The 16,768-nt window shown below is 46.4% G+C and overlaps 21 non-coding genes across 21 annotated transcripts; 10 read left to right on the top strand and 11 right to left on the bottom strand.

Moving 5' to 3' along the window:
* The first annotated feature begins 469 nt into the window (after positions 1-469).
* Positions 470-541, top strand: Trnap-ugg (transfer RNA proline (anticodon UGG)). The gene has a single exon. It is a non-coding gene; the product is annotated as a tRNA-Pro (tRNA).
* Positions 542-1,040: 499 nt separating this feature from the next.
* On the bottom strand, positions 1,041-1,112 carry Trnaq-uug (transfer RNA glutamine (anticodon UUG)). Its single transcript has one exon. It is a non-coding gene; the product is annotated as a tRNA-Gln (tRNA).
* Positions 1,113-2,239: 1,127 nt separating this feature from the next.
* On the bottom strand, positions 2,240-2,311 carry Trnaq-uug (transfer RNA glutamine (anticodon UUG)). Its single transcript has one exon. It is a non-coding gene; the product is annotated as a tRNA-Gln (tRNA).
* A 556-nt stretch (positions 2,312-2,867) lies between these two features.
* Positions 2,868-2,939, top strand: Trnap-ugg (transfer RNA proline (anticodon UGG)). The gene has a single exon. It is a non-coding gene; the product is annotated as a tRNA-Pro (tRNA).
* Positions 2,940-3,438: 499 nt separating this feature from the next.
* Positions 3,439-3,510, bottom strand: Trnaq-uug (transfer RNA glutamine (anticodon UUG)). Its single transcript has one exon. It is a non-coding gene; the product is annotated as a tRNA-Gln (tRNA).
* A 556-nt stretch (positions 3,511-4,066) lies between these two features.
* On the top strand, positions 4,067-4,138 carry Trnap-ugg (transfer RNA proline (anticodon UGG)). The gene has a single exon. It is a non-coding gene; the product is annotated as a tRNA-Pro (tRNA).
* Positions 4,139-4,637: 499 nt separating this feature from the next.
* Positions 4,638-4,709, bottom strand: Trnaq-uug (transfer RNA glutamine (anticodon UUG)). The gene has a single exon. It is a non-coding gene; the product is annotated as a tRNA-Gln (tRNA).
* A 556-nt stretch (positions 4,710-5,265) lies between these two features.
* Positions 5,266-5,337, top strand: Trnap-ugg (transfer RNA proline (anticodon UGG)). The gene has a single exon. It is a non-coding gene; the product is annotated as a tRNA-Pro (tRNA).
* A 499-nt stretch (positions 5,338-5,836) lies between these two features.
* On the bottom strand, positions 5,837-5,908 carry Trnaq-uug (transfer RNA glutamine (anticodon UUG)). The gene has a single exon. It is a non-coding gene; the product is annotated as a tRNA-Gln (tRNA).
* A 1,127-nt stretch (positions 5,909-7,035) lies between these two features.
* Trnaq-uug (transfer RNA glutamine (anticodon UUG)) lies at positions 7,036-7,107 on the bottom strand. The gene has a single exon. It is a non-coding gene; the product is annotated as a tRNA-Gln (tRNA).
* Positions 7,108-7,663: 556 nt separating this feature from the next.
* Positions 7,664-7,735, top strand: Trnap-ugg (transfer RNA proline (anticodon UGG)). Its single transcript has one exon. It is a non-coding gene; the product is annotated as a tRNA-Pro (tRNA).
* Positions 7,736-8,234: 499 nt separating this feature from the next.
* Positions 8,235-8,306, bottom strand: Trnaq-uug (transfer RNA glutamine (anticodon UUG)). The gene has a single exon. It is a non-coding gene; the product is annotated as a tRNA-Gln (tRNA).
* A 556-nt stretch (positions 8,307-8,862) lies between these two features.
* Positions 8,863-8,934, top strand: Trnap-ugg (transfer RNA proline (anticodon UGG)). Its single transcript has one exon. It is a non-coding gene; the product is annotated as a tRNA-Pro (tRNA).
* Positions 8,935-10,061: 1,127 nt separating this feature from the next.
* On the top strand, positions 10,062-10,133 carry Trnap-ugg (transfer RNA proline (anticodon UGG)). The gene has a single exon. It is a non-coding gene; the product is annotated as a tRNA-Pro (tRNA).
* A 1,127-nt stretch (positions 10,134-11,260) lies between these two features.
* On the top strand, positions 11,261-11,332 carry Trnap-ugg (transfer RNA proline (anticodon UGG)). Its single transcript has one exon. It is a non-coding gene; the product is annotated as a tRNA-Pro (tRNA).
* A 499-nt stretch (positions 11,333-11,831) lies between these two features.
* Trnaq-uug (transfer RNA glutamine (anticodon UUG)) lies at positions 11,832-11,903 on the bottom strand. Its single transcript has one exon. It is a non-coding gene; the product is annotated as a tRNA-Gln (tRNA).
* A 556-nt stretch (positions 11,904-12,459) lies between these two features.
* Trnap-ugg (transfer RNA proline (anticodon UGG)) lies at positions 12,460-12,531 on the top strand. Its single transcript has one exon. It is a non-coding gene; the product is annotated as a tRNA-Pro (tRNA).
* A 499-nt stretch (positions 12,532-13,030) lies between these two features.
* On the bottom strand, positions 13,031-13,102 carry Trnaq-uug (transfer RNA glutamine (anticodon UUG)). The gene has a single exon. It is a non-coding gene; the product is annotated as a tRNA-Gln (tRNA).
* Positions 13,103-14,229: 1,127 nt separating this feature from the next.
* Positions 14,230-14,301, bottom strand: Trnaq-uug (transfer RNA glutamine (anticodon UUG)). Its single transcript has one exon. It is a non-coding gene; the product is annotated as a tRNA-Gln (tRNA).
* A 556-nt stretch (positions 14,302-14,857) lies between these two features.
* On the top strand, positions 14,858-14,929 carry Trnap-ugg (transfer RNA proline (anticodon UGG)). Its single transcript has one exon. It is a non-coding gene; the product is annotated as a tRNA-Pro (tRNA).
* A 499-nt stretch (positions 14,930-15,428) lies between these two features.
* On the bottom strand, positions 15,429-15,500 carry Trnaq-uug (transfer RNA glutamine (anticodon UUG)). Its single transcript has one exon. It is a non-coding gene; the product is annotated as a tRNA-Gln (tRNA).
* Positions 15,501-16,768: the final 1,268 nt, after the last annotated feature.

Raw genomic sequence — 16,768 nt, 5'->3', positions numbered from 1 at the left:
TGCGTGGCTAATGACGCAACCAAGTAGGCTGAAAGTGGAGGGAGCAACTTGGAATGTAGCTAGAATTCTTGCCATTATTCGTACATGAAGTGATGTCAAAGGGTCAGGTAATCAAATACGCGGAACAGCCACTTTCGTATGGTGAATGCTTTGTGCTGGATGCAGCCTAGCTATGAAAACAGCTATGGACACAGAGTACTGTCGAAAAGTGCGTGCTGTCACACAACGCTACGTAGTAGGCGGATGGTGCGTGACACGATAACATTTGCACTTCACACGATCGACATACTGTTACACAACTCAAGCAGCTCTTTCAGCCTTCACATACACTGGTCCTCAGCACAGCTCATGTTGTAGGAGTAGGATTAAGAAATCTCTTTGAGAATATGGTCCACCAGATTGGTTGCTACACCTAGCAAGTGCGGCAAGATCTCAGTAGGTGGCGGGATGCTCAAATGCTTCCTTGTGCGGCCTGTTGGTCTAGGGGTATGATTCCTGCTTTGGGTGCAGGAGGTCCCCGGTTCAAATCCCGGACAGGCCCTACTTTTCACTTTCGCGACAACCAAGCACTACGATAAACTAGCGAGTCTCTGAAAGTAGACCATGCAACAGGACAAACTGCATGTCGTGCCACCGGCCAATGATACTGGCAAGTGCGTCTTGTGGAAAGTAAATCTACGAAGCAGGATTAAGCCGTCTTCGATTACTTATATCTATTTCTAAAGACTGACACGTATAACGATTCTATTGGTTTCCCAGGAACTAGTACATCGCATGCACGTTTGTTAAATGCACGCGCATGCAGCACCCAAAACGGAGTGATGCTGGGACAAGCAGCTCTGGTCGTCTTCTCGCAGTTGAAACCCTTACGTTCCGTTATTAATCCTAGTAGCAAAAGCATAAGCATTTGGAGCGTTCCCCAATCACGTGTGGACGGCTATTAACAATTTGCATTACATGATCCTAGCTAAAATTCTGGATATACAATTCCAACTACCAGCTCGTACACATTTCTAGAAACGATCGCAAAACACAGAGTCAGGTTCCACCGAGACTCGAACTCGGATCGCTGGATTCAAAGTCCAGAGTGCTAACCATTACACCATGGAACCGGATGCCTCTAACGGACTTAAATTGAGCAGCATTTTGACATTAAACCGATAAGCTGCGATTTATTACATGTAGCGTCCTCAGGAAGTGTTTGCGTGGCTAATGACGCAACCAAGTAGGCTGAAAGTGGAGGGAGCAACTTGTAATGTAGCTAGAATTCTTGCCATTATTCGTACATGAAGTGATGTCAAAGGGTCAGGTAATCAAATTCGCGGAACAGCCACTTTCGTATGGTGAATGCTTTGTGCTGGATGCAGCCTAGCTATGAAAACAGCTATGGACACAGAGTACTGTCGAAAAGTGCGTGCTGTCACACAACGCTATGTAGTGGGCGGATGGTGCGTGACACGATAACATTTGCACTTCACACGATCGACATACTGTTACACAACCCAAGAAGCTCTTTCAGCCTTCACATACACTGGTCCTCAGCACAGCTCATGTTGTAGGAGTAGGATTAAGAAATCTCTTTGAGAATAGGTTTCAGATTGGATGCTGCACCAAGCAAGTGCGGCAAGATCTCAGTAGGTGGCGGGATGCACAGATGCTTCCTTGTGCGGCCTGTTGGTCTAGGGGTATGATTCCTGCTTTGGGTTCAGTAGGTCCCGGGTTCAAATCCCGGACAGGCACTACTTTTCACTTTCGCGACAACCAAGCACTACGATAAACTAGCGAGTCTCTGACAGTAGACCATGCAACAGGACAAACTGCATGTCGTGCCACCGGCCAATGATACTGGCAAGTGCGTCTTGTGGAAAGTAAATCTACGAAGCAGGATTAAGCCGTCTTCGATTACTTATATCTATATCTAAAGACTGTCACGTATAACGATTCTATTGGTTTCCCAGGAACTAGTACATCGCATGCACGTTTGTTAAATGCACGCGCATGCAGCACCCAAAACGGAGAGATACTGGGACCAGCAGCTGAGGTCGTCTTTTCGCAGTTTAACCCCTTACGTTCCGTTATTAACCCTAGTAGCAAAAGCATAAGCATTTGGAGCGTTCCCCAATCACGTGTGGACGGCTATTAACAATTTGCATTACATGATCCTAGCTAAAATTCTGGATATACAATTCCAACTACCAGCTCGTACACATTTCTAGAAACGATCGCAAAACACAGAGTCAGGTTCCACCGAGACTCGAACTCGGATCGCTGGATTCAAAGTCCAGAGTGCTAACCATTACACCATGGAACCGGGTGCCTCTAGCGGACTTAAATTGAGCAGCATTTTGACATTAAACCGATAAGCTGCGATTTATTACATGTAGCGTCCTCAGGAAGTGTTTGCGTGGCTAATGACGCAACCAAGTAGGCTGAAAGTGGAGGGAGCAACTTGTAATGTAGCTAGAATTCTTGCCATTATTCGTACATGAAGTGATGTCAAAGGGTCAGGTAATCAAATTCGCGGAACAGCCACTTTCGTATGGTGAATGCTTTGTGCTGGATGCAGCCTAGCTATGAAAACAGCTATGGACACAGAGTACTGTCGAAAAGTGCGTGCTGTCACACAACGCTACGTAGTAGGCGGATGGTGCGTGACACGATAACATTTGCACTTCACACGATCGACATACTGTTACACAACTCAAGCAGCTCTTTCAGCCTTCACATACACTGGTCCTCAGCACAGCTCATGTTGTAGGAGTAGGATTAAGAAATCTCTTTGAGAATATGGTGCAGATTGGTTGCTGCACCTAGCAAGTGCGGCAAGATCTCAGTAGGTGGCGGGATGCTCAAATGCTTCCTTGTGCGGCCTGTTGGTCTAGGGGTATGATTCCTGCTTTGGGTGCAGGAGGTCCCTGGTTCAAATCCCGGACAGGCCCTACTTTTCACTTTCGCGACAACCAAGCACTACGATAAACTAGCGAGTCTCTGAAAGTAGACCATGCAACAGGACAAACTGCATGTCGTGCCACCGGCCAATGATACTGGCAAGTGCGTCTTGTGGAAAGTAAATCTACGAAGCAGGATTAAGCCGTCTTCGATTACTTATATCTATATCTAAAGACTGACACGTATAACGATTCTATTGGTTTCCCAGGAACTAGTACATCGCATGCACGTTTGTTAAATGCACGCGCATGCAGCACCCAAAACGGAGTGATGCTGGGACAAGCAGCTGTGGTCGTCTTCTCGCAGTTGAAACCCTTACGTTCCGTTATTAATCCTAGTAGCAAAAGCATAAGCATTTGGAGCGTTCCCCAATCACGTGCGGACGGCTATTAACAATTTGCATTACATGATCCTAGCTAAAATTCTGGATATACAATTCCAACTACCAGCTCGTACACATTTCTAGAAACGATCGCAAAACACAGAGTCAGGTTCCACCGAGACTCGAACTCGGATCGCTGGATTCAAAGTCCAGAGTGCTAACCATTACACCATGGAACCGGATGCCTCTAACGGACTTAAATTGAGCAGCATTTTGACATTAAACCGATAAGCTGCGATTTATTACATGTAGCGTCCTCAGGAAGTGTTTGCGTGGCTAATGACGCAACCAAGTAGGCTGAAAGTGGAGGGAGCAACTTGTAATGTAGCTAGAATTCTTGCCATTATTCGTACATGAAGTGATGTCAAAGGGTCAGGTAATCAAATTCGCGGAACAGCCACTTTCGTATGGTGAATGCTTTGTGCTGGATGCAGCCTAGCTATGAAAACAGCTATGGACACAGAGTACTGTCGAAAAGTGCGTGCTGTCACACAACGCTACGTAGTAGGCGGATGGTGCGTGACACGATAACATTTGCACTTCACACGATCGACATACTGTTACACAACTCAAGCAGCTCTTTCAGCCTTCACATACACTGGTCCTCAGCACAGCTCATGTTGTAGGAGTAGGATTAAGAAATCTCTTTGAGAATATGGTCCAGATTGGTTGCTGCACCTAGCAAGTGCGGCAAGATCTCAGTAGGTGGCGGGATGCACAGATGCTTCCTTGTGCGGCCTGTTGGTCTAGGGGTATGATTCCTGCTTTGGGTGCAGGAGGTCCCCGGTTCAAATCCCGGACAGGCCCTTCTTTTCACTTTCGCGACAACCAAGCACTACGATAAACTAGCGAGTCTCTGAAAGTAGACCATGCAACAGGACAAACTGCATGTCGTGCCACCGGCCAATGATACTGGCAAGTGCGTCTTGTGGAAAGTAAATCTACGAAGCAGGATTAAGCCGTCTTCGATTACTTATATCTATATCTAAAGACTGACACGTATAACGATTCTATTGGTTTCCCAGGAACTAGTACATCGCATGCACGTTTGTTAAATGCACGCGCATGCAGCACCCAAAACGGAGTGATGCTGGGACAAGCAGCTGTGGTCGTCTTCTCGCAGTTGAAACCCTTACGTTCCGTTATTAATCCTAGTAGCAAAAGCATAAGCATTTGGAGCGTTCCCCAATCACGTGTGGACGGCTATTAACAATTTGCATTACATGATCCTAGCTAAAATTCTGGATATACAATTCCAACTACCAGCTCGTACACATTTCTAGAAACGATCGCAAAACACAGAGTCAGGTTCCACCGAGACTCGAACTCGGATCGCTGGATTCAAAGTCCAGAGTGCTAACCATTACACCATGGAACCGGGTGCCTCTAGCGGACTTAAATTGAGCAGCATTTTGACATTAAACCGATAAGCTGCGATTTATTACATGTAGCGTCCTCAGGAAGTGTTTGCGTGGCTAATGACGCAACCAAGTAGGCTGAAAGTGGAGGGAGCAACTTGTAATGTAGCTAGAATTCTTGCCATTATTCGTACATGAAGTGATGTCAAAGGGTCAGGTAATCAAATTCGCGGAACAGCCACTTTCGTATGGTGAATGCTTTGTGCTGGATGCAGCCTAGCTATGAAAACAGCTATGGACACAGAGTACTGTCGAAAAATGCGTGCTGTCACACAACGCTACGTAGTAGGCGGATGGTGCGTGACACGATAACATTTGCACTTCACACGATCGACATACTGTTACACAACTCAAGCAGCTCTTTCAGCCTTCACATACACTGGTCCTCAGCACAGCTCATGTTGTAGGAGTAGGATTAAGAAATCTCTTTGAGAATATGGTCCAGATTGGTTGCTGCACCTAGCAAGTGCGGCAAGATCTCAGTAGGTGGCGGGATGCTCAAATGCTTCCTTGTGCGGCCTGTTGGTCTAGGGGTATGATTCCTGCTTTGGGTGCAGGAGGTCCCCGGTTCAAATCCCGGACAGGCCCTACTTTTCACTTTCGCGACAACCAAGCACTACGATAAACTAGCGAGTCTCTGAAAGTAGACCATGCAACAGGACAAACTGCATGTCGTGCCACCGGCCAATGATACTGGCAAGTGCGTCTTGTGGAAAGTAAATCTACGAAGCAGGATTAAGCCGTCTTCGATTACTTATATCTATATCTAAAGACTGACACGTATAACGATTCTATTGGTTTCCCAGGAACTAGTACATCGCATGCACGTTTGTTAAATGCACGCGCATGCAGCACCCAAAACGGAGAGATACTGGGACCAGCAGCTGAGGTCGTCTTTTCGCAGTTTAACCCCTTACGTTCCGTTATTAACCCTAGTAGCAAAAGCATAAGCATTTGGAGCGTTCCCCAATCACGTGTGGACGGCTATTAACAATTTGCATTACATGATCCTAGCTAAAATTCTGGATATACAATTCCAACTACCAGCTCGTACACATTTCTAGAAACGATCGCAAAACACAGAGTCAGGTTCCACCGAGACTCGAACTCGGATCGCTGGATTCAAAGTCCAGAGTGCTAACCATTACACCATGGAACCGGATGCCTCTAACGGACTTAAATTGAGCAGCATTTTGACATTAAACCGATAAGCTGCGATTTATTACATGTAGCGTCCTCAGGAAGTGTTTGCGTGGCTAATGACGCAACCAAGTAGGCTGAAAGTGGAGGGAGCAACTTGGAATGTAGCTAGAATTCTTGCCATTATTCGTACATGAAGTGATGTCAAAGGGTCAGGTAATCAAATTCGCGGAACAGCCACTTTCGTATGGTGAATGCTTTGTGCTGGATGCAGCCTAGCTATGAAAACAGCTATGGACACAGAGTACTGTCGAAAAGTGCGTGCTGTCACACAACGCTATGTAGTGGGCGGATGGTGCGTGACACGATAACATTTGCACTTCACACGATCGACATACTGTTACACAACCCAAGAAGCTCTTTCAGCCTTCACATACACTGGTCCTCAGCACAGCTCTTGTTGTAGGAGTAGGATTAAGAAATCTCTTTGAGAATAGGTTTCAGATTGGATGCTGCACATAGCAAGTGCGGCAAGATCTCAGTAGGTGGCGGGATGCACAGATGCTTCCATGTGCGGCCTGTTGGTCTAGGGGTATGATTCCTGCTTTGGGTTCAGTAGGTCCCGGGTTCAAATCCCGGACAGGCACTACTTTTCACTTTCGCGACAACCAAGCACTACGATAAACTAGCGAGTCTCTGACAGTAGACCATGCAACAGGACAAACTGCATGTCGTGCCACCGGCCAATGATACTGGCAAGTGCGTCTTGTGGAAAGTAAATCTACGAAGCAGGATTAAGCCGTCTTCGATTACTTATATCTATATCTAAAGACTGTCACGTATAACGATTCTATTGGTTTCCCAGGAACTAGTACATCGCATGCACGTTTGTTAAATGCACGCGCATGCAGCACCCAAAACGGAGAGATACTGGGACCAGCAGCTGAGGTCGTCTTTTCGCAGTTTAACCCCTTACGTTCCGTTATTAACCCTAGTAGCAAAAGCATAAGCATTTGGAGCGTTCCCCAATCACGTGTGGACGGCTATTAACAATTTGCATTACATGATCCTAGCTAAAATTCTGGATATACAATTCCAACTACCAGCTCGTACACATTTCTAGAAACGATCGCAAAACACAGAGTCAGGTTCCACCGAGACTCGAACTCGGATCGCTGGATTCAAAGTCCAGAGTGCTAACCATTACACCATGGAACCGGGTGCCTCTAGCGGACTTAAATTGAGCAGCATTTTGACATTAAACCGATATGCTGCGATTTATTACATGTAGCGTCCTCAGGAAGTGTTTGCGTGGCTAATGACGCAACCAAGTAGGCTGAAAGTGGAGGGAGCAACTTGGAATGTAGCTAGAATTCTTGCCATTATTCGTACATGAAGTGATGTCAAAGGGTCAGGTAATCAAATTCGCGGAACAGCCACTTTCGTATGGTGAATGCTTTGTGCTGGATGCAGCCTAGCTATGAAAACAGCTATGGACACAGAGTACTGTCGAAAAGTGCGTGCTGTCACACAACGCTACGTAGTAGGCGGATGGTGCGTGACACGATAACATTTGCACTTCACACGATCGACATACTGTTACACAACTCAAGCAGCTCTTTCAGCCTTCACATACACTGGTCCTCAGCACAGCTCATGTTGTAGGAGTAGGATTAAGAAATCTCTTTGAGAATATGGTCCAGATTGGTTGCTGCACCTAGCAAGTGCGGCAAGATCTCAGTAGGTGGCGGGATGCTCAAATGCTTCCTTGTGCGGCCTGTTGGTCTAGGGGTATGATTCCTGCTTTGGGTGCATGAGGTCCCCGGTTCAAATCCCGGACAGGCCCTACTTTTCACTTTCGCGACAACCAAGCACTACGATAAACTAGCGAGTCTCTGAAAGTAGACCATGCAACAGGACAAACTGCATGTCGTGCCACCGGCCAATGATACTGGCAAGTGCGTCTTGTGGAAAGTAAATCTACGAAGCAGGATTAAGCCGTCTTCGATTACTTATATCTATATCTAAAGACTGACACGTATAACGATTCTATTGGTTTCCCAGGAACTAGTACATCGCATGCACGTTTGTTAAATGCACGCGCATGCAGCACCCAAAACGGAGTGATGCTGGGACAAGCGGCTGTGGTCGTCTTCTCGCAGTTGAAACCCTTACGTTCCGTTATTAATCCTAGTAGCAAAAGCATAAGCATTTGGAGCGTTCCCCAATCACGTGTGGACGGCTATTAACAATTTGCATTACATGATCCTAGCTAAAATTCTGGATATACAATTCCAACTACCAGCTCGTACACATTTCTAGAAACGATCGCAAAACACAGAGTCAGGTTCCACCGAGACTCGAACTCGGATCGCTGGATTCAAAGTCCAGAGTGCTAACCATTACACCATGGAACCGGATGCCTCTAACGGACTTAAATTGAGCAGCATTTTGACATTAAACCGATAAGCTGCGATTTATTACATGTAGCGTCCTCAGGAAGTGTTTGCGTGGCTAATGACGCAACCAAGTAGGCTGAAAGTGGAGGGAGCAACTTGGAATGTAGCTAGAATTCTTGCCATTATTCGTACATGAAGTGATGTCAAAGGGTCAGGTAATCAAATTCGCGGAACAGCCACTTTCGTATGGTGAATGCTTTGTGCTGGATGCAGCCTAGCTATGAAAACAGCTATGGACACAGAGTACTGTCGAAAAGTGCGTGCTGTCACACAACGCTACGTAGTAGGCGGATGGTGCGTGACACGATAACATTTGCACTTCACACGATCGACATACTGTTACACAACTCAAGCAGCTCTTTCAGCCTTCACATACACTGGTCCTCAGCACAGCTCATGTTGTAGGAGTAGGATTAAGAAATCTCTTTGAGAATATGGTGCAGATTGGTTGCTGCACCTAGCAAGTGCGGCAAGATCTCAGTAGGTGGCGGGATGCACAGATGCTTCCTTGTGCGGCCTGTTGGTCTAGGGGTATGATTCCTGCTTTGGGTGCAGGAGGTCCCCGGTTCAAATCCCGGACAGGCCCTACTTTTCACTTTCGCGACAACCAAGCACTACGATAAACTAGCGAGTCTCTGAAAGTAGACCATGCAACAGGACAAACTGCATGTCGTGCCACCGGCCAATGATACTGGCAAGTGCGTCTTGTGGAAAGTAAATCTACGAAGCAGGATTAAGCCGTCTTCGATTACTTATATCTATATCTAAAGACTGACACGTATAACGATTCTATTGGTTTCCCAGGAACTAGTACATCGCATGCATGTTTGTTAAATGCACGCGCATGCAGCACCCAAAACGGAGTGATGCTGGGACAAGCAGCTGTGGTCGTCTTCTCGCAGTTGAAACCCTTACGTTCCGTTATTAATCCTAGTAGCAAAAGCATAAGCATTTGGAGCGTTCCCCAATCACGTGTGGACGGCTATTAACAATTTGCATTACATGATCCTAGCTAAAATTCTGGATATACAATTCCAACTACCAGCTCGTACACATTTCTAGAAACGATCGCAAAACACAGAGTCAGGTTCCACCGAGACTCGAACTCGGATCGCTGGATTCAAAGTCCACAGTGCTAACTATTACACCATGGAACCGGGTGCCTCTAGCGGACTTAAATTGAGCAGCATTTTGACATTAAACCGATAAGCTGCGATTTATTACATGTAGCGTCCTCAGGAAGTGTTTGCGTGGCTAATGACGCAACCAAGTAGGCTGAAAGTGGAGGGAGCAACTTGTAATGTAGCTAGAATTCTTGCCATTATTCGTACATGAAGTGATGTCAAAGGGTCAGGTAATCAAATTCGCGGAACAGCCACTTTCGTATGGTGAATGCTTTGTGCTGGATGCAGCCTAGCTATGAAAACAGCTATGGACACAGAGTACTGTCGAAAAGTGCGTGCTGTCACACAACGCTACGTAGTAGGCGGATGGTGCGTGACACGATAACATTTGCACTTCACACGATCGACATACTGTTACACAACTCAAGCAGCTCTTTCAGCCTTCACATACACTGGTCCTCAGCACAGCTCATGTTGTAGGAGTAGGATTAAGAAATCTCTTTGAGAATATGGTGCAGATTGGTTGCTGCACCTAGCAAGTGCGGCAAGATCTCAGTAGGTGGCGGGATGCACAGATGCTTCCTTGTGCGGCCTGTTGGTCTAGGGGTATGATTCCTGCTTTGGGTGCAGGAGGTCCCCGGTTCAAATCCCGGACAGGCCCTACTTTTCACTTTCGCGACAACCAAGCACTACGATAAACTAGCGAGTCTCTGAAAGTAGACCATGCAACAGGACAAACTGCATGTCGTGCCACCGGCCAATGATACTGGCAAGTGCGTCTTGTGGAAAGTAAATCTACGAAGCAGGATTAAGCCGTCTTCGATTACTTATATCTATATCTAAAGACTGACACGTATAACGATTCTATTGGTTTCCCAGGAACTAGTACATCGCATGCATGTTTGTTAAATGCACGCGCATGCAGCACCCAAAACGGAGTGATGCTGGGACAAGCAGCTGTGGTCGTCTTCTCGCAGTTGAAACCCTTACGTTCCGTTATTAATCCTAGTAGCAAAAGCATAAGCATTTGGAGCGTTCCCCAATCACGTGTGGACGGCTATTAACAATTTGCATTACATGATCCTAGCTAAAATTCTGGATATACAATTCCAACTACCAGCTCGTACACATTTCTAGAAACGATCGCAAAACACAGAGTCAGGTTCCACCGAGACTCGAACTCGGATCGCTGGATTCAAAGTTCACAGTGCTAACTATTACACCATGGAACCGGGTGCCTCTAGCGGACTTAAATTGAGCAGCATTTTGACATTAAACCGATAAGCTGCGATTTATTACATGTAGCGTCCTCAGGAAGTGTTTGCGTGGCTAATGACGCAACCAAGTAGGCTGAAAGTGGAGGGAGCAACTTGGAATGTAGCTAGAATTCTTGCCATTATTCGTACATGAAGTGATGTCAAAGGGTCAGGTAATCAAATTCGCGGAACAGCCACTTTCGTATGGTGAATGCTTTGTGCTGGATGCAGCCTAGCTATGAAAACAGCTATGGACACAGAGTACTGTCGAAAAGTGCGTGCTGTCACACAACGCTACGTAGTAGGCGGATGGTGCGTGACACGATAACATTTGCACTTCACACGATCGACATACTGTTACACAACTCAAGCAGCTCTTTCAGCCTTCACATACACTGGTCCTCAGCACAGCTCATGTTGTAGGAGTAGGATTAAGAAATCTCTTTGAGAATATGGTCCAGATTGGTTGCTGCACCTAGCAAGTGCGGCAAGATCTCAGTAGGTGGCGGGATGCTCAAATGCTTCCTTGTGCGGCCTGTTGGTCTAGGGGTATGATTCCTGCTTTGGGTGCAGGAGGTCCCCGGTTCAAATCCCGGACAGGCCCTACTTTTCACTTTCGCGACAACCAAGCACTACGATAAACTAGCGAGTCTCTGAAAGTAGACCATGCAACAGGACAAACTGCATGTCGTGCCACCGGCCAATGATACTGGCAAGTGCGTCTTGTGGAAAGTAAATCTACGAAGCAGGATTAAGCCGTCTTCGATTACTTATATCTATATCTAAAGACTGACACGTATAACGATTCTATTGGTTTCCCAGGAACTAGTACATCGCATGCACGTTTGTTAAATGCACGCGCATGCAGCACCCAAAACGGAGTGATGCTGGGACAAGCAGCTGTGGTCGTCTTCTCGCAGTTGAAACCCTTACGTTCCGTTATTAATCCTAGTAGCAAAAGCATAAGCATTTGGAGCGTTCCCCAATCACGTGTGGACGGCTATTAACAATTTGCATTACATGATCCTAGCTAAAATTCTGGATATACAATTCCAACTACCAGCTCGTACACATTTCTAGAAACGATCGCAAAACACAGAGTCAGGTTCCACCGAGACTCGAACTCGGATCGCTGGATTCAAAGTCCACAGTGCTAACCATTACACCATGGAACCGGATGCCTCTAACGGACTTAAATTGAGCAGCATTTTGACATTAAACCGATATGCTGCGATTTATTACATGTAGCGTCCTCAGGAAGTGTTTGCGTGGCTAATGACGCAACCAAGTAGGCTGAAAGTGGAGGGAGCAACTTGGAATGTAGCTAGAATTCTTGCCATTATTCGTACATGAAGTGATGTCAAAGGGTCAGGTAATCAAATTCGCGGAACAGCCACTTTCGTATGGTGAATGCTTTGTGCTGGATGCAGCCTAGCTATGAAAACAGCTATGGACACAGAGTACTGTCGAAAAGTGCGTGCTGTCACACAACGCTACGTAGTAGGCGGATGGTGCGTGACACGATAACATTTGCACTTCACACGATCGACATACTGTTACACAACTCAAGCAGCTCTTTCAGCCTTCACATACACTGGTCCTCAGCACAGCTCATGTTGTAGGAGTAGGATTAAGAAATCTCTTTGAGAATATGGTCCAGATTGGTTGCTGCACCTAGCAAGTGCGGCAAGATCTCAGTAGGTGGCGGGATGCACAGATGCTTCCTTGTGCGGCCTGTTGGTCTAGGGGTATGATTCCTGCTTTGGGTGCAGGAGGTCCCCGGTTCAAATCCCGGACAGGCCCTACTTTTCACTTTCGCGACAACCAAGCACTACGATAAACTAGCGAGTCTCTGAAAGTAGACCATGCAACAGGACAAACTGCATGTCGTGCCACCGGCCAATGATACTGGCAAGTGCGTCTTGTGGAAAGTAAATCTACGAAGCAGGATTAAGCCGTCTTCGATTACTTATATCTATATCTAAAGACTGACACGTATAACGATTCTATTGGTTTCCCAGGAACTAGTACATCGCATGCACGTTTGTTAAATGCACGCCCATGCAGCACCCAAAACGGAGTGATGCTGGGACAAGCAGCTGTGGTCGTCTTCTCGCAGTTGAAACCCTTACGTTCCGTTATTAATCCTAGTAGCAAAAGCATAAGCATTTGGAGCGTTCCCCAACCACGTGTGGACGGCTATTAACAATTTGCATTACATGATCCTAGCTAAAATTCTGGATATACAATTCCAACTACCAGCTCGTACACATTTCTAGAAACGATCGCAAAACACAGAGTCAGGTTCCACCGAGACTCGAACTCGGATCGCTGGATTCAAAGTCCACAGTGCTAACCATTACACCATGGAACCGGATGCCTCTAACGGACTTAAATTGAGCAGCATTTTGACATTAAACCGATAAGCTGCGATTTATTACATGTAGCGTCCTCAGGAAGTGTTTGCGTGGCTAATGACGCAACCAAGTAGGCTGAAAGTGGAGGGAGCAACTTGGAATGTAGCTAGAATTCTTGCCATTATTCGTACATGAAGTGATGTCAAAGGGTCAGGTAATCAAATTCGCGGAACAGCCACTTTCGTATGGTGAATGCTTTGTGCTGGATGCAGCCTAGCTATGAAAACAGCTATGGACACAGAGTACTGTCGAAAAGTGCGTGCTGTCACACAACGCTACGTAGTAGGCGGATGGTGCGTGACACGATAACATTTGCACTTCACACGATCGACATACTGTTACACAACTCAAGCAGCTCTTTCAGCCTTCACATACACTGGTCCTCAGCACAGCTCATGTTGTAGGAGTAGGATTAAGAAATCTCTTTGAGAATATGGTCCAGATTGGTTGCTGCACCTAGCAAGTGCGGCAAGATCTCAGTAGGTGGCGGGATGCACAGATGCTTCCTTGTGCGGCCAGTTGGTCTAGGGGTATGATTCCTGCTTTGGGTGCAGGAGGTCCCCGGTTCAATTCCCCTACAGGCCCTACTTTTCACTTTCGCGACAACCAAGCACTACGATAAACTAGCGAGTCTCTGAAAGTAGACCATGCAACAGGACAAACTGCATGTCGTGCCACCGGCCAATGATACTGGCAAGTGCGGCTTGTGGAAAGTAAATCTACGAAGCAGGATTAAGCCGTCTTCGATTACTTATATCTATATCTAAAGACTGACACGTATAACGATTCTATTGGTTTCCCAGGAACTAGTACATCGCATGCACGTTTGTTAAATGCACGCGCATGCAGCACCCAAAACGGAGAGATACTGGGACCAGCAGCTGAGGACGTCTTTTCGCAGTTTAACCCCTTACGTTCCGTTATTAACCCTAGTAGCAAAAGCATAAGCATTTGGAGCGTTCCCCAATCACGTGTGGACGGCTATTAACAATTTGCATTACATGATCCTAGCTAAAATTCTGGATATACAATTCCAACTACCAGCTCGTACACATTTCTAGAAACGATCGCAAAACACAGAGTGAGGTTCCACCGAGACTCGAACTCTGATCGCTGGATTCAAAGTCCAGAGTGCTAACCATTACACCATGGAACCGGGTGCTTCTAGTCGACTTAAATTGAGCAGCATTTTGACATTAAACCGATAAGCTGCGATTTATTACATGTAGCGTCCTCAGGAAGTGTTTGCGTGGCTAATGACGCAACCAAGTAGGCTGAAAGTGGAGGGAGCAACTTGGAATGTAGCTAGAATTCTTGCCATTATTCGTACATGAAGTGATGTCAAAGGGTCAGGTAATCAAATTCGCGGAACAGCCACTTTCGTATGGTGAATGCTTTGTGCTGGATGCAGCCTAGCTATGAAAACAGCTATGGACACAGAGTACTGTCGAAAAGTGCGTGCTGTCACACAACGCTACGTAGTAGGCGGATGGTGCGTGACACGATAATATTTGCACTTCACACGATCGACATACTGTTACACAACTCAAGCAGCTCTTTCAGCCTTCACATACACTGGTCCTCAGCACAGCTCATGTTGTACGAGTAGGATTAAGAAATCTCTTTGAGAATATGGTCCAGATTGGATGCTGCACCTAGCAAGTGCGTCAAGATCTCAGTAGGTGGCGGGATGCACACCTGCTTTCTTGTGCGGCCTGTTGGTCTAGGGGTATGATTCCTGCTTTGGGTGCAGGAGGTCCCGGGTTCAAATCCCGGACAGGCCCTACTTTTCACTTTCGCGACAACCAAGCACTACGATAAACTAGCGAGTCTCTGAAAGTAGACCATGCAACAGGACAAACTGCATGTCGTGCCACCGGCCAATGATACTGGCAAGTGCGGCTTGTGGAAAGTAAATCTACGAAGCAGGATTAAGCCGTCTTCGATTACTTATATCTATATCTAAAGACTGACACGTATAACGATTCTATTGGTTTCCCAGGAACTAGTACATCGCATGCACGTTTGTTAAATGCACGCGCATGCAGCACCCAAAACGGAGAGATACTGGGACCAGCAGCTGAGGTCGTCTTTTCGCAGTTTAACCCCTTACGTTCCGTTATTAACCCTAGTAGCAAAAGCATAAGCATCTGGAGCGTTCCCCAATCACGTGTGGACGGCTATTAACAATTTGCATTACATGACCCTAGCTAAAATTCTGGATATACAATTCCAACTACCAACTCGTACACATTTCTAGAAACGATCGCAAAACACAGAGTCAGGTTCCACCGAGACTCGAACTCGGATCGCTGGATTCAAAGTCCAGAGTGCTAACCATTACACCATGGAACCGGGTGCCTCTAACGGACTTAAATTGAGCAGCATTTTGACATTAAACCGATAAGCCGCGATTTATTACATGTAGCGTCCTCAGGAAGTGTTTGCGTGGCTAATGACGCAACCAAGTAGGCTGAAAGTGGAGGGAGCAACTTGGAATGTAGCTAGAATTCTTGCCATTATTCGTACATGAAGTGATGTCAAAGGGTCAGGTAATCAAATTCGCGGAACAGCCACTTTCGTATGGTGAATGCTTTGTGCTGGATGCAGCCTAGCTATGAAAACAGCTATGGACACAGAGTACTGTCGAAAAGTGCGTGCTGTCACACAACGCGACGTAGTGGGCGGATGGTGCGTGACACGATAATATTAGCACTTCACACGATCGACATACTGTTACACAACTCAAGAAGCTCATTCAGCCTTCACATACACTGGTCCTCAGCACAGCTCATGTTGTAGGAGTAGGATTAAGAAATCTCTTTGAGAATATGGTCCAGATTGGATGCTGCACCTAGCAAGTGCGGCAAGATCTCAGTAGGTGGCGGGATGCACAGATGCTTCCTTGTGCGGCCTGTCAGTTGCGAGTCAGCCGCCGAGCGGGACGGACGTGTGGCGGAGCTGGACGTCTGGCTGTAGTAAACACAGGCTGAGTCGCTGCGTTTGAGGTTAGTGGTGCTGCTAAGCCGCTATTCGTGTTGCACTTGTATTCATGAAGTTCTAGAATGAATAGGTCGAATTATTTGAGGAAAGACACAATCAAGTTTACTTTCGATCGAAATTTCGTTCGACCTAAAGCATTTGAAATTAAAGCATGGTTTATCGAAAAAGTATTGATTAACGGTGATGATGTTGTCGGAGTTTATCTCTCGTTTGTGACAAATGCTGTGTATCTGAAGATGAAAAGTCCAGAATTATGTAGTTCCATTGTGGATCGTTGCGGAGGTAGCGTGAAGTTTAATCATTCTGATGGGAATGTGAGTGACGTTGCTGTTAGTCATGCTGGGTACGGGATTCGTACGATCAGAGTGTTTGAGCTCCCTTTTGAAATTCCGCCCGAAGAACTTAATGTTGCCCTTCTGCCTTATGGCAGAATTATTTCCAATGTGGCAGAAAGGTGGTCTGAAGCTCATATGTTTCCTGTCCTGAACGGCGTAAGGCAAATTAAGATTGAATTACAGAAGCATGTCCCCTCTTATCTTAATATTTGTGGGTATCGTGCTTTGATTATCTATGATGGGCAACCGCGGACTTGCGCTTTATGCAATTCCACGGAACACATT

Source organism: Schistocerca gregaria, chromosome 2 (assembly GCF_023897955.1).
Source record: "Schistocerca gregaria isolate iqSchGreg1 chromosome 2, iqSchGreg1.2, whole genome shotgun sequence".
In the NCBI taxonomy this organism is placed as follows: Eukaryota; Metazoa; Arthropoda; class Insecta; order Orthoptera; family Acrididae; genus Schistocerca; species Schistocerca gregaria.
Note: the sequence above shows the minus strand (reverse complement) of the source record. Positions and strands in the feature narration are given on the sequence as shown.